This window comes from Antechinus flavipes, chromosome 1 (assembly GCF_016432865.1).
Source record: "Antechinus flavipes isolate AdamAnt ecotype Samford, QLD, Australia chromosome 1, AdamAnt_v2, whole genome shotgun sequence".
NCBI lineage: Eukaryota > Metazoa > Chordata > Mammalia > Dasyuromorphia > Dasyuridae > Antechinus > Antechinus flavipes.
In genome coordinates this window covers 641,219,241-641,235,416 of record NC_067398.1, presented here as the reverse complement: position 1 = coordinate 641,235,416, position 16,176 = coordinate 641,219,241, and the positions used below count along the sequence as shown (strand labels likewise).

At 37.6% G+C, this 16,176-nt stretch overlaps 1 long non-coding RNA gene across 1 annotated transcript in view; it reads right to left on the bottom strand.

The window, feature by feature from the left end:
* Window positions 1-1,341: 1,341 nt before the first annotated feature.
* Window positions 1,342-16,176, bottom strand: part of LOC127544501 (uncharacterized) — a 98,591-nt gene continuing 83,756 nt past the window's right edge. The window contains exon 3 of the long non-coding RNA XR_007949457.1: window positions 1,342-1,398. This is a non-coding gene — a long non-coding RNA (uncharacterized LOC127544501). The remainder of the gene's footprint in view (window positions 1,399-16,176) is intronic.

Sequence of the window (16,176 nt, the reverse complement as noted above, 5' to 3'; positions counted from 1 at the left end):
AGGAAGCCAGTGTCACTTAATTTAAGCCATTTAATCTCACTCCTTCTTTCTGTGAGGAAAGAGAGGTTCAAAAACACTGAAGGACTTAGCCAGATGATACTGGTCTTTGAGTTAAGATGTAAAGCCAAGTTCTGTGATGCAAATTCAGTGTTCTTTCCATGGCACCTTCCTGCCTTCCTCAAGGAAGTATGATCACTATTATTCCCATTTTTTCCCCATTTTTATAAAGGTCAAAAATCTAGCTCACATAGGTTAGTTAGGTAATCATAAAAGATCGTATGTGTCAGAATCAGGATTTGAACTCACGACTTCCTTGATTCCAGGACTGACTGTTTCTCCACTTGGCCATGGCTACTTTTTGCCCCTTAAACTTCGACTCAAACAAAGACCTTCTAGGTCTTCAGTTTTATCATGGTTCAAGTCAACTCAACAAGCTTTTATTAAGTACTTATTAAGTGTAGGGCAAAAAAAGCAGACCAGAGTTAGAATGTGGATGCTTTGCATTCAAGTCCTGACTAACATATATGAGTTGGCAACTCACTGGACCTTTGGGGGAACTGGTTACTTTCTAGAGACATAAATAACAGCTAATTGCCAATCTGCATTGACAAAGAGAGTTTCCACAGTAGGAGTTCCCCAGCCCAAGAAAATTGTAAATCTTGACCCAAAATGATAATTTTAAAAGTGCCAGAAACTGTACTAGATGTAAGGAGTTTTATTTAGTTATTTTCAGTCTTTGTGACTCCCACTTGGGATTTTCTCACTGGAGATACTGCAGCTGTTTGCCATTTTTTTCTCCATTTTACAGATGAGAAAACAGAAGCAAATTATGTGACTTACCCATTATCTGTCATACAGCTGAGTGTCTGAGACAGAATTTGATCTCAGGTCTTATGCCATCTAACTGTCCAGAACTGAGAATTCAAAAAACCAAAGAAACAGCCCCCTGTCCCCAGGGAGCTTACATTCTACCGAGGAGACACAGAATAAACCTAAGTGTATAAGTATAACACAAAAGCACTATAAGAGGGCAGGCACATTAGCAAGAAGAGATGGGGGTGAGGGTAGGGAGTGATCTGGAAAAGCCTCCTGAAGAATGATATCTCCACAGCCCCAGAGCATAACATCTTATTTCTCATGCTTATATGGAACATGGCAAAGACTTGAAAGACCCAGAAAGCAAATCCTGATGGATTCCGATGAGTTTTATCAGCTGGATACCATTCTCTCATTATTCCAGAAAACTTCATCCTCTCACTTAAGAACACACCCATGTGAATACACTATTGGCCTCCAGCACCCATTCTCCACCCCACCTTGTTCCAGTTCCCTAATTACTCACCTCAGAGAAGCAAAGTGGGCTCAGATCTGCATCAAATAAGGTCCCTTCAGTCCAGCCTAGTTTGGAGAAAGAAAAAAATAGTGAGACATTTCTCCAGACAACTGGTTCTCTCAGGCCCCACCCTGAGCCAGATAGAAAGGGAATGGGAAAATCCTATCCAAGACCACACATCTAGTCACTGACATCAATGGAATAGAAACCCAATTTACAGACAACCTTTTGCCTGTGTAAGAGAACAAAGTGTAGGAAATAGACTCCAAGAGACAAAGTTTCTGGGGAGAGAGAGGATGTGATAAGGAGCAGTCACCCACTAAAGGGCAATCTGTCCAGGCTTTAGCATTCAAGCCATGCAGAGGGTATAAAGAGAAAACCAAATGCCCAAAGTCACCAAATCACAAAAAGTGTCAGAGCTGAAAGGGGTCTCAGAACACAGATTATTTCAGAAGAAACCTCAGCATAAGAAAACACAGAATGTATTAGTGGAACATAGAATATGACAAATCTATAGAATGTAGAGTCTTTTAAAAATAGGGTACTTAGAACAGAGATGTCAAATAGAAAGCCTGAGACAGATTAAAATGTAACTGGGAATGGTTTAGTAAAGTAAATAAAAACACAATAGAACATACATAATTTTTTTTGTTTCTTATTTTTAATTGAAGCTTTTTATTTTCAAAACATAAGCAAGGATAATTTCTCAACATTGACCCTTGCAAAACCTTGTGTTCCAATTTCCTCCCCCTTTCCTCACCCTCTCCCTTAGATGACAAGTGATCCAGTATAAAATATACATAATATTAACATGGGGTTTCCCAAATCAAAATATAGCCCAAAGAGATCCTTGCCCAGAGTCAAGGAAAGTTATTTAATGCCTCGGTTTCTCTCATTTGTAAAATAATCCAATTAGATCTCTGAGGTTCCTTTTTAGTTCTATGGTCCCAGCCTATGGACTCTGAGCTGTGCCTTAATGAGTAGGGAAGATAACACTGAATGAGTAGATGAGGCAGCTGATAAGTTTAAAGATCAGTCTGTTTCCAGAGAATGATTCAATATTCATCTTAATGCCATGTTTAAATCATTTTGTTGGGCACTGGAAGAGATGGACTTAATAATGATGAAATATGTATCACCAAAAAGATTATTCTCTAGGAGATATAGATATATATACACATGTATATGTGTAAATATCTATATATTATGACCTAGTCAATATATCTATATTTTTATATAACATAATAGAGGTATATGATTGCTGGATGTGGAGACAGAATTACCTGAGTCCAAGACCAGCTTCAGACATTTACTAGCTATTTAACCCCAGGCAAGTTATTTAAATCTGCCTCAATTTCCTCATCTGTAAAATACAGACAATAAAAGCACCTACCTCCCAGGAATCAAATGAGATGCTATGAGTAAAATGCTTCACAAACCTTAAATTATAATCCATGTTAGCCATTAATATTCTGTCTATAAGATGGATATGTGGCTGGATAAGGAATTTGATTTTTCACCAACGTAGTCTTCAGACAAAGCAAGATATAAGAAACTGAATCAAATGGAATTCCTGAAGTCCCAAGTTTTAATCTCAGTAACTTCCTATGTGTGTCCCTGGGCAAGTATCTTTGCCTCTCTGGGACTCAGTTATATGCTCTATAAAATAGGGCCGGACTGCCACAAAGGAATGGTACAACTATCAAGCAAAAGTTGGAATGCTCTAAAAGAGGAAAAAAGACCCACATATGCAAAAATGTTTGTGGCAGCTCTTTTTATAGTGGCAAGGAACTAAAAACTGAGTGGATCACTTGGAGAATGGCTGAATAAGTTATAGTACATGAATGTTATGGAATATTATTCTTCCATTAGAAATAATGAGCAGGATGATTTCAGAAAAGCCTGGAAAGATTTACATGACCTAATGCTAAGTTAAATGACAGAACCAGGAGAACATTGTACACAGCAACAGCAAGGATATTATATATCTTAGCTCTTCTCAGCAATGCAGTGATACAAGATAATTCCAACAGACTTGGGATAAAAAATGCCATCCATACTCAGAGAGATCTATGGAAACTGAATAGTATTTTCACCTTTTTTATTGTTTCTTTGAGTTTTCTTCCTTGTGTTTTTTCCCCTTTTGGTCTAATTTTTCTTGTACAATATGACAAATATGGAAATATATTTAAAATATTGTACATGTAACAACCTATATCAGATTGCTTGCTCTCTTGGAGAGGGGGGAAGATAATGGAGAAAAAGGAGAAAAGATTTGGAACACAAAATCTTACAAAAATGAATACTGAAAATTATTTTTACATTTATTTGAAAAAATAAAATGTAATTAAGGGAAAAAAGAGAGAGGAAAATAAAGAAAACTGGAATGCTCTTTTAAATGTAGAAAGCTTAAGATGCACAACCCACAATGAAAAAGCCTGTGTAGACAGTAACTATCCATCTCTCTGATTATGACTTGACAGATATAGTGGTGACATAATGAATACAGAGTCAAGCTTGGAAGCCCTAGGAGAAAGTCCTGCCTTTGACATAGACTGACTGTGTGACTCTGAGGAAGTCATTTAACCTAAGTGACTCTCTAAGAATATTGAAAATATTGTTGAAAAAATATCTTGGTGTACAAAATATCCTCACCTACAACTCTTTTTATTATAGCTTTTTATTTACAAGACATATGCATGGGTAATTTTTCAGCATTGACAACTGCAAAACCTTCTGTTCCAACTTTTCTCCTCCTTCCCCCTACCCCCTCCCCTAAATGGCAGGTAGACCAATACATGTTTAATATGCTCAAGTATATGTTAAATACAATATATGTGTACACATTTATATAGTTATCTTGTTGCACAAGAAAAATCAGACTTAGAAATAAGGTAAAAGTAACCTGAGAAGAAAATTAAAAATGCAAGTAGACAAAAAACAGAAACATAGAAGAAATTCTATGTGGTGGTTGTTCATACTCATTTCCCATAGTTCTTTCACTGGATGTAGCTGGTTCTCTTCATTATTGAACAAATGGAACTGATTTGGTTCATCTCATTGTTGTAGAGAGCCACGTACATCAGAATTTCATCTACAACTTTTAAATATCAATGAAATCAAAGGTTTAATATTAATCTCCTCATTATTTATTGGACTCTAAAGAGACTTAGTTTCTGCATCATTAGGTTTTTAAAAATGGTTTCCCATAGAGGCTTCCAAGGGGCCAATCATGAGGTTCAACAAATACCTGTAAATTAGATTAAAAATCTCCCTAACAACTAGAGTTGTCCCAAAATAAAATGGGCTGCCTTCAATGATAGTGAGAGCTCCCCATTACTAGAATGATTAGTTAAAGGCTAACAGAAATGTCTAGCTTAATATAAAGAAAATCCACAGCTACAAACAGCTTGTTTTATTGTTATTCCATTCTCCTGTTGCTACCTGACAGACTCCACTATTACCTAGGAATGCATCCTATCATATCCAGGGCAGGAGGTCAGATCACAAAGTCCACAGTACAAAAATTATTTTCAATTCAAACTTTTCCTCCTGCCAGGAAAAGCAAGGTATTATTCTCTGTAGGCCTTAGTTTCTCTACTTAAAAATGAGGAATTGAGTTAGACCATCCCTAAGAGTCCTTTCCAGCTCACATATTCTATGTTCTCAATCAATCAACAATATTTATTAAGTTGTGTCAATCCATGTTTTAAGGTTACTTCTAGCTCACAAATTTAATATTGTAAGTTTTGTACAATACTAAGTAACAGGACACAGATATAAAAGTAAGAGAGTCTCTGTTCTTGATCTTATAGGAGAGGAAACAAGCAGCTATGTGGTGCAGTGAATAAAATGTCAGGTCTGGAGTCAGGATGATTCATTTCATAAATTTAAATTTATTTTCAGACATTTACTAACCATGTCATCCTGGGTAAGTCCCCCAAAACCTTTGGTTTCACTGGAAATGACAAACCACTTCAGTATCTTTGCCAAGAAAACCCCAAATGGGGTCACAAGTTGGACACAAACATTACTGAAAAATGACTGAATAACTACAATGGGAAAAAGACAATAATAAGGTGGTAGTGAGCAGGAAAAGAAATCTGGATTCTATACAAGTCAATGGTAAGTTGATCTATCAAGCAGGAAACTAATTGCCTTTCCAAAAGCAAAAAATAACCTGCAAGAGATGAGAACCATCAGGTTAGATAATAAGATATCCCAGGTAGAATATAAAATGATGAGATGCAGTGTGATTTTGATCTAATCTGAAATTGGTTAGATATAATGGGCTACACCCAATCAAAATAACTGAAGTATCAGATTTTAAATTCCTAGAGGGAGGGAATTATTTTTGCTTTTCTTTGTACCCCCATACTTAGCACAATGCTTGGCACATGGTAGGAACTTAATGCTTTCAGATTTGATTTGACTGAAATTCAAGACAGAATGTCAAAAGTTTTTTTTTGAAGAAATTAGAATTTTTTGTTTTATTGGCTTTGATTAGACTAGATAAAGCTTTAGCAGATGCTTAATAAATGGTTGTTGACTTGACATTGGTCTCCTGGTTGTGACTTGCACTCATCTTCTTCCTTACTTGGTTTTATTGGATCTTCCACAATTCCTGGAAAGATCTCCCTATTCATTTCCATTATCTGGTTTCCCTGGCTTCCTTCATGTTTGAACTAGTCTCATCTTCCACAAGAAACCTTTCCCAGTCTTCCTTACTCTTAGTGCCTTTTTTGTTGATTTATCCTATATGCATCTTGTTTGTACATAGATGCCTGGATGTTGTTTCCCCCATCAGATTGTAAGGTTTTGAGAGCAAGGATTTTTCCCTTTTTTGTATCCCCAGTGCTTAGCAGAATGCCTGGAACATGGTAGGCTCTTAATAAAGGCTAATTGACTGATTAGATAAAGCATTTATTAAGTATTTATTACACACCAGGCACTGTGTGTAAGCAAAAAGAAAGGCAGTCTCTGCCTCCAAACAACTTACATTCTGATGAGAGACAATATATAAAATGGAGCTAATAAAGGGGTGGGGACAAAGTGGAATAGTAGCTTGGAGAGGATTATGAGTAAGCACATCTGGTATAGGAACTTTCTCAAATAGAAGTTCCAGGTTGGAACTCATCAATTGAGGGAGGAAGTCTCAGAAATAGAATAATCTGCCAGGAAGGAGATAGAAAAGTAGTACAGTGATCTCTCTAAAGTCCCTTTCAGTTCTACATTCTATGGCAATGAATTTATTCATTGAATATTCTAATATTCTTTGAATATTCTAATATTCATTGAATCTATCATATATACTCTTAGAGCCATGGAAAACTAAGAAGCAGCATTTTCAGTTCTAAGAAATCTAAGAAAAAAAGGATTTTCACACAATAGGAAGTTTTCAAATGTAAACTAGGGGATGACTTTCTGGGGATATCAGAGAGAAAAGATTCTATTCAAGTCTGAATGGGACATAGTGTCTTCTGCAGCTCCTTCCAGGACAAAATTCTTGATTTTACCTACCATTACACAGAAGAATTATGGAAGAAGTAGTCAGAGGAATGGGAACATTCAGTGGCATACTGTAAGCATAAGAAATCACTCAAACACAGAAATCTCAACTCATAAATCAGAGCAAAAAGAAAGAGGCTGTTTTAAAAGCAATACCTGTCCTATACTCACCTCCTTCAGGAGAATTTAAATGACTACCTTTCTTTCCTAATTCATTACACATCTACACAAATGGATCCAAAGTCACTCAAACAGGGACACACAAATCATTAGAGAAGTGGAGGGGGAGAGGGAAGGAAGGAGGGAAAAAGAGAAAGAAAAGGATGGAAGAAGGGAGGGAGAGATTTCAAAGATGGTCTATGACTAAGCTTAAAAATAAAACCAGAAGCTGTGGATATGAAATTCTCCAATAGAGAGTGGAAAACAGCCCTGGGCTGAGGAGAGGCAGAAGTTCCAGTGAACTGCCATCAACATGCTCTATAACTGTCAAGTCATTTCCCCTTTTGAAATCTCCATAAAATGAAATCACAGCATTATGGTCTTTACCATTATGGATCAGAGTTAGAAAGAATCTCAGAGGTCATCTGTCCAACCTATCCATGGACAAGAATGTCTTCTACACCTAACTCCTAATGACAGAATACTCACTGACAAAATAATCTATTTCCATGCTTAATTCTAATTGTTAGGAAGCTCCATTTTAGATTGAGTTCCAATCTGTATAAACTAAAATATGCAATCTCTACCTACTGTTAGCTCTACCTTCAGGGGGTAATGTAGAGTAATCCATTCCAATTCTCAGTATATAATTATCCATTAGATAATAATACATTAACAATAATAAAACAATAACATCTAACACATACAAAGTGTTTTCCTCATAGTTGCCCGGTCAGGAAAGCCGGGCAGGGATTTCTATACCCATTTTATAGATAATGATGTCAAGGCTGAAGTTAAGCAATTTGCTAAAGATCACACAGTTAATTATTAGAAAAGAGACTAAATCTTAGATCTTCTGACTCCTTGTCTAATTTCTTCTTTCTACTTCTAACTCATGTTAAAGGGATCTTGTGATTCTTCTCTTTTGTACATAAAAATATGAGGAGTCTGTAAAATCTATAAAAAGGTTTTACCTCTTGTTTCTTATTCCTGAATGTTTAGCAAAATAACATTTTAAAAGATGCACAGAGGGAAGGGAGAGAAGATACAGAAAGGGTCAAAAATTGTTATTGCTTAATTATTTTAAGCATGATGTCATTCAAGTTGTTTTTAGTCATTTCATTCGAATCCAATTCTTCATGATCCCATTTGGGGTTTTCTTGGCAAAGACACTGGAGTAGTTTTCTATTTCCTTCTTTAGCTCATTTTCCAGGAAACTGAGGCAAACAGGCTAAGTGATTTGTCCAAGCTCACACAGCAGATTCTGAGCCTGTTATTCTACCCACTGAACTACCTGGATGCCCATTCAGCTATAATTCGTAATTCTTTATAATAATGATGATAACTAGCATTTTTATAGCACTTGGTAAGTGTGTGGTAGTGTACTAAACACTTTATGATTATTATCTCATTTGATCCTCACAACCACCCTGGGAGCTTATTACTTCTATAGATGAGGAAACTGACTTCTCCATGATCACACAGCTAATAAATATCTAAGACTAGATTTGAACTCAATTCCCCATCCAGAACTCTGCCTGCTGCAACCATTATTGATGATGATTGCTGAAGTCACAATAAAAAAGAATTCTTAAAAAGACACAGTTCTTTTTATGGCTCCAAGCTGCTGCCAGACACAAAGGTCCATCTTTTGAACAGCAACATTCTTCCAATAATTCTACATGGCTTCAAGTCAGAGTCTTGAAAGTATCAGAGAGATCCTCCAAAGGGCAACAGTAAAGCAAGGTGATTGAATGGGGTGCAACATATTATCAAAGAGGTCACATGAATGATGTTATCCAAGAGAAGAGCAAATGAGATGTGCAAAGGAGATGGTCAGGTTATGAGAAAAGGTGGAGGGATCACTGATGGAAAGCTTTTGAGCTTGATCAATATCCATATAATGTCAAGAGGGTTAAAAAAGGCTTCCCCATACTCAGTAGGGATCCTTAAGAAAAAATTATGAGACCCCAAGGTCATTTTACATGATAATAATGAGAAGGTATGGATTCATTTTCAATTTTTACCACTTGAAAGAGAAACCATACATGTGATCACTGAACCACAGAAGTGTCAAGAAACCCTTGCACTTTCTCCCCTATATTACAGTTCGTATGATCACAAAGCTGTAAGGGATTTTAGTCCAACTATTCTAAGTCCTTCATTTTATAGATGAGAAAATTGAGGCATGGGAAGGTAACTGAGTCATAAAGGTCACAAAAATAGTGAGCATTAGAGGGAAAATTGCTCTAAAGAAAAAATTGGGAAAACAAAGTATTCCAGCAATTACTATAGTTATTCCTATTTATGAATTATACAAGGAAATAATACATATAAGAAATTCAAGTCCACAAAGCCTCTGTCTCCCAAAAGACTTAAAGGTATACACTATGAATTCAGATGCATAAGGCACCTGTATCTGTTTGACTCCAAAAAGCTTGAGGCCAGAAATGCAAGGAGAGCACCAAGCAAAGGATAACTCTCAACTTGGGGAAGATCTTTGGGCAAGAGGCAAACCTTAAAGCACTTTAAACATATTAACTATTTTCCTTATTAACAGAGAAGTAGGAAATCCCAGAATCTTAAAGTTGGTAAGGGCCATAAAAGTCATCCAATACAACCTGTATGTGAACAAAAATTTCTTTTATAATGTCCCCAACTAGTATTCATGCAGATCTTTCCTGAAGACTTCCAATGACAGCATACTACTTGTAAGGGCAGCCCATTCCATTTGGGAACACGTCTGGTAAAGAGGAAGTTTTTCCTTATATCAACCTAAATCTGTGTCTCTCCAATTCTTCCACACTCCCCTTTCTCCCACCATGGCCCCAATTCTGCTTTCTGGGAGCAAGAGAGGGAGTGCTAGTGATAAGCTACACAGAGCCCAGGAAGCCTGGACCAAACCAATACTCAGAAGACTGAATGTGGGGCTCTAGGAATGGGAGAAGAGGAGAGGAATAGGGTGGAGCTCTCAGATGCTCCAGGGAAATTCTCCAGGTGCCTGACTCCCTAAATATATCTGGAGCAGCTTGATTGAAGGGCATGGCCCTCTGGCCTCCCTCAGAGATGGAAGTCATGATGAGGCAGCATTTCAACACAGGCAAGCCCAGGCAGGAGCCTCAGTGGCTCAGCCGCCCCCTCCCCTCCCCAAGGGGGAGGGGGAGACATGCTCAAATCTGCACAGACTTCCAGACTAAGAACTCAGAAGCACCTAAGACCGTGAATCAACCAGAAAGAAGACTATGGCATCAGCATTGCTAGCTCCTCTTCCTTCAACCAAACATTTATAAAGCACCTAGTATGTTCCAGATACCCTGCTAAGTCCAGGAAAGACAAAGTAGGAAAAAAATGAAAATCTCAGTCTTGAAAAAGTTTAGCCTACCAGGGAATCAACATATAGCCAATAGAAGAATATATTCAGTATATATCCTAGGTAACTGAGGAGGAGAATGGAAAGGGAGAGGTACTAGTAGATGGAAGGATTAAAGGGAGATCTGGTGGCGGGCGGGGGGCGGCGAGTTGGCATTCCAATAGGCTGAGATGAGGAAGAAATGTATTCCAGAGACAGGGGAAAGCCTAAGTAGAAAGGTTATTTATACTCTGTCACTCTAAGCCATCAAAAGCCAAACAATGAGCCACAGGGCCTGGGCTGGGGGCCATTAACGACCTTTGATCTCTGTCTTGTCCCTGGATTTCGATGACTCTGGAAAGAGAAAGAGAAGCTGATAACTATGCCAAGCTTTGCCTCACTCAATTTCCATTCACGTGCAAGTCAAGACATCACCCTTGTGAGGTCATCAGACCTCTTTGAAAATGAAGGATGTAGAAAAATACAAAGATGGGAGATAATGAGCTAAAGATATGGAACAACAATAAAATCAGCCAAAAACACATGAAAACAAATTTCAGAGAGAGAGAAATGTGTTATATGTATGTATGTATGTATGTATATATATATATTATATATATACACATATTAAATTTCCCTGTATATTATTTCCCTTTATGTTATTATTATATCATGTCATATATTATGATGTTATATAATTTATATTATATAATTTTCTTTTATGTATTTTTCATATATATCAATATATATTTATAAATACACACACACACAAATAAACATACAGCTAGAGAAGGAGAATAGAGCCAGCCTAAGAAGGGCTGTAAATACCAGAAGAGTTTGTATTTGACACGAGAATAATAGAGAGTGACTTCAGTTTCTTGAGCAGAGAAGAAACCCTGTCAGACATATGCTTTAGGAATATATCTCTTGGGCAGCTATGTGGAGGACAGATTGAAGAAGGAAGACTAAAAAGCCTTTCCTGTTCAATCTAAGTCTTTGCCATCTGCACCAATCTTTGAACATGCCAGGTAATAGCAGACTATCAGAGCTGAAATGGATCTTTGACCAAAGAATGGTGGAATACAGAATGGTGGGGCTGAAAGAGGTCTCAGAGCCCAAAATGCTAATTGGGTGAAGACCTAAAGGTCATAGAAGCTACCCTCCTTGTTTTACAAAGAAGGTAAACTGAGGCCCAGAGAAACTTAGTGACAGACTCAAAGTCATACAGCAAGTCAGTCCTGTAGCATCACTGAAATCAGAACCCAGGCAACCTGATTCCCAGCTCCATAGCAATTTGCACTGAAGCAATTCCCTGTCCAAAAATGGCAAATATTGTTGTTGCTCACCTTCTTACACACAAGTATTTTGTCTCTTTAGTAAAACTGTTAGCTCTAAAAAGGAACTTTTCTCCACACAATCCATATATCCCTAACTCTAGTACTTGTTACTAGATCCTAGACATACTAGCTACTTCACAAATGCATGCTGGAATTAAGTGGATTATCACCTCTTTGAGTGTAGATGTAGAAGGTGTGTAGAAGCTATCTCACCAAAGGCAAAAGGCATATGCCAGGGTATACACAAGTGCTCAGGAAAACCTTGTCAACTGGTGGAAGACAGTCATCAAATTCAGAATAAGAAAATCTGCCCACTAGTTCTGTGGCTATCAGTTTCCTAATCCATAAAATAAGAATAATATAGTATTCTGCTCTGAGGTTTTAGGGAATCTTTAAAGGGAGAGAGGGAAAAAAGGTTGGTGAGTCCCCTGATTTCATCAGTGACTGTAACTCTCCGGGAGAGATCCCCTCTACCAACACAGATGAGCAATTTGAATTGTATCCCCAGGACAATGAGAAGGTAAGTGAAGTATCAAGCATTCCACACCTAGTATATGTCAGAGGCAAGACAGGAAACCATTATTCTCACTAATTCTGAAGCTCCCACTGCAGGATTATTGGAAAGTTAGAGGATGCAGTGTTTTGTAAACTGTAAAACAGCATAATATATTGTAGGGATGAACTTGGGAATCAGGAATCTATGCTCAAATCCTATTTCTAAAACTTGACTGACTTCAGGAACTTGGCTGTCATCTCTCTGTAACTCTCAATTTCACTGGTTAATAAAGATGAAGATAATAATTGTAGCACCTGTCTCATAAAGTTGTGAAAGTTAGAGCTCAATCAATGAAAAAGTATTTAAGTGTCTTAGATCCAGACACTTTGTATCCCCAGCTGCTGCAGATATAAAGACTGGGTCTTCAAAGACTTAGATTCTGTGAACCTTAAATGTTACAGACGTTAATTGCTATGTATAAAGGTGAGCCATTATTAATTAAACAGTTATTATTCATTGGAGAACTTACTCAGAACCTTGAGAGCCTTGTGATGAGAGACACACTAAATGAGTCTAGACCTCAATCTAGTTAGCCACCAAATTTCTTCCACAACCAGTCAGTCCTTAAATTTCCTCCACAATGAAAGTCAATCTTTAGTGCATCCCAGTGGAAATGCTAGGAAAGCATCTTTTTTGGGGGATGGCAAGGTGGGAGAATGGTTGAAATGGATGTTGCTACCAGGTTAGATGAGGACAGACCATTGCAGGTCTACTGACATCAAGGGTGGGACAACAAATATTTACTCAGCACTCCTAGTGGCTGTTCACTAAAAATTATATAGAGAAGGATAAAGCATCTGCAGGACACTTGGCAGGTTCAAAATCCCCATCTGGCTATTTCCATTATCATCTTACCACAATTCCTTATCGTCATCTATCAGAACTACAGATAATCCAAAACAAAAAGTCTGCCTGTTGTCTCCTCTCCTCAAACTCATCCTTTTCACTATTGCTCCAAAATCTAGTGGTATGAATCCCTGCATCAAAATTTTCAATGGCCACTTATCAAGTAAAATCTGAATTCCTTTCCCTGGCATTTAAGGGCTGCTACATTCTGGCACCATTCAATCTTTTCAATCATGCTTCATTTTGTCTGCCTTTCCCACCCTCCACCCCCCAAGCACTTTCAAGTAGAACCAGAGGACTGAAAATAATAACTCTTAACATTTCTACAGCATTTTCAGATTTGCAAATTACCTGCCACATATTATCCCATCTGATCCCATTTCCCAACATACCCAACAATCTCTTGCCTCTACCCTGTGGCCATGCTCCATCTTTGTCCACAGAATTTTTCATCCATTCTTTTAGAGCTGAGCACTATGGCCATCTCTTCCACATAGCCCCTTCTGACCCTGAAGTCAGTAACGACCTCACAAAGCACTTTGTCAACACGTCTGGAATAGACCTATCATTTAGCCTTGCTCTGTTTGGTTTTTCCTTATTTTATTTTACACTCAGACTGGATCTCCCTGTTTTTCCCAAGTTAGAAGTATAGTTGCCCCTCACACACCCAACCCTACTATGAATTAGCAACAAACTGATTTTTTTAATGAATTAATATTTAACTAATTCCATTTATGACCTGGATTGGTTTGCCCCTACCTGAGCAGCCTATTGGCCTCCAGTAACAGGGGCTCACTGTCTTCGGAACTTCCCTAGTGCAGAAACTCAATCAGTTGGAGCCCTACTGATCTAGCAACCTCAACCTCCATGGCAGCAGGAATGACAATCACATACTATTATATCCGGTACCAGTTATGTATTCATTTATAATTGTTGTTGTTCAATCATTTCAATTCTGATTTTTTTTTTGTGACTCCATTGATGATTTTCTTGGCAAAGATACTAGAATGCTTTCCCATTTCCTTTTCCAGTTCATTTCACAGATGAAGAAACCGAGGCACACAGGGTTAAATAACTTGCCCCCAAGTGACCCTATACTTACAACTAGTAAGTATTGAAGGCCTGACTCTAGGCCTCTATCCACTGAATTTTTATATATTATAGTTAACATATATAGCAGCCAAATGCCTCTGTTCAACTGTGAGTCTCAAGGAGGCAAGAACCCAGTTTGATCTAAACTTTGCCTCTGTCGCAAATGGTTATCACAGTATTCTGCACACATAGTTGACACTTAATAAATGTTTGCTGAATTAACCTCATTTTAAAGATGAGAAAACTGAATTAAGTTTAGTGGCTTCAACACTTGTCACAGAGCTGGTAAGCAGAATTCGGTCACAACTAATCAAGTGCCCTTTCTACCATAGTATATTGCTTCTCATAATTAGCATTTTAAGCTTTCCCAATGTGCTTTCATGTGCTGCCTAGTTTGACCCACACAACAGCCCCACAAAACTAGGAAGGATAAGGATAATCCCCCCCCCATTTAAATGGAGAACCTGAGGCATGGAGGTTAAAAGTATGGAACCAAATTCTCCTTGGAAAAGACTAAGGGAATTCAGGTGTGAGAGAGAACAGTGTCAGCTGCAGTGATCAAGCTTCCTAGAAGAGATGGGATCTACTGGGAGTGGACAAGATGGACAAAAGTCAAGGGGTCAAGTTGTCAAGTCAACATTTATGAAGCATGTGCCCACTTCTCTAAGTACTGGGGAATAAGAAAGACAAAAACAGTCCTGTATTGAAGGAGCTCACAGTCCATAGGTGAGGCCATAAGCAAACAATGATGTACAATCAAAATATATACAGGATCAATTGGAGATAATGTCAGAAGAAAGGCAATGAAAATGCACAGTCGACAGATGGAACAACCAGAAGGCTAATGGAAATGAATCACAGAAAATATGGAGCAGAGTAAAGTGTAAGAAGGCTGAAAAGACTGATGGATTTAGAATCGGGGTGTGGGTTCAAATTCTAGCTTTGTCATATATTACTTGTATAACCTTGAATGTCATTTCAATCTGTTTTCTCACTTGCAAAATACAAATATGTACTACCACACCTAGACAGATTTTTATTGGTCCATGGAATCCTATCTACTCTTTCCCATGAACCCTTAAAAAGTCTGCTCACCCAAGATCTAGGTTGCTTATTCAGATTAGGTCTAACTTTTCTCATTTTCTCAATCTCAAAAAGATAGTATGGCTAATGCCTCCTCCATTCCATCATTTCAAATCTAGTTCCTCTCTACTGGTCAGAATAAAAGTCTGCATAAAATGTATTATATCCTCTTATAACCATTTATCTATTCTGATTTTCTGGAATAAGGCAGATCCTTTTTCAAAGTCATATTCAAGTCATAGATCTCATTCCACCACCAATGTGATAGCTGAGAAATTAAATTGCCTTGCTATCCTAGGTTCAAGGATTCTACATTTGAAGGTCCCTTCCAAAATATGGCATTTTATGTCATAAAGTCTCTTCTACTTGAGTCTTATAGAAGACTGTTAAAATAGATTGTAGTGAATGTAGTAAAAAATAGTATTAATAATAACAGTTCACATTTCCATAGCACTTTGTTACAACAATCTCACAGTATTTGGAGTCATATATCATCATTATTTTTATTCTTTTACAAATGAAAAAACAGAAGCTTAGGCAAATGAAATGGTTTTCTAATGTTCAGAGAGAAAAAAAGGTAGAATTCCAACCCAGAACTCCAAATTTCCAGTTCAATGCTCATATTTACACTGTGTCAGAAATAAATACTGACTTTGAACTAGATTAATCAAGGAAGGCTTTCCAAGGAAGTAGGACTTGAACTGAGTATTGAAGAATGTTTAGTATTCTGAGAAGAAAACAGATAGGGAGAAGAGAAGGTACCAGAATCTTGGAAGTAACATGGCTTCAAGAGCTTGTCCTTCTTTGGAAAGAGAAATGAAGAGTAATACATGTGCCCTTAGGGAGTCCTCAACTCTGCATATCTAGGGAAAGGTAAATGCTAAAAGGAAGAAATTTGGGGACAAATGAAAGG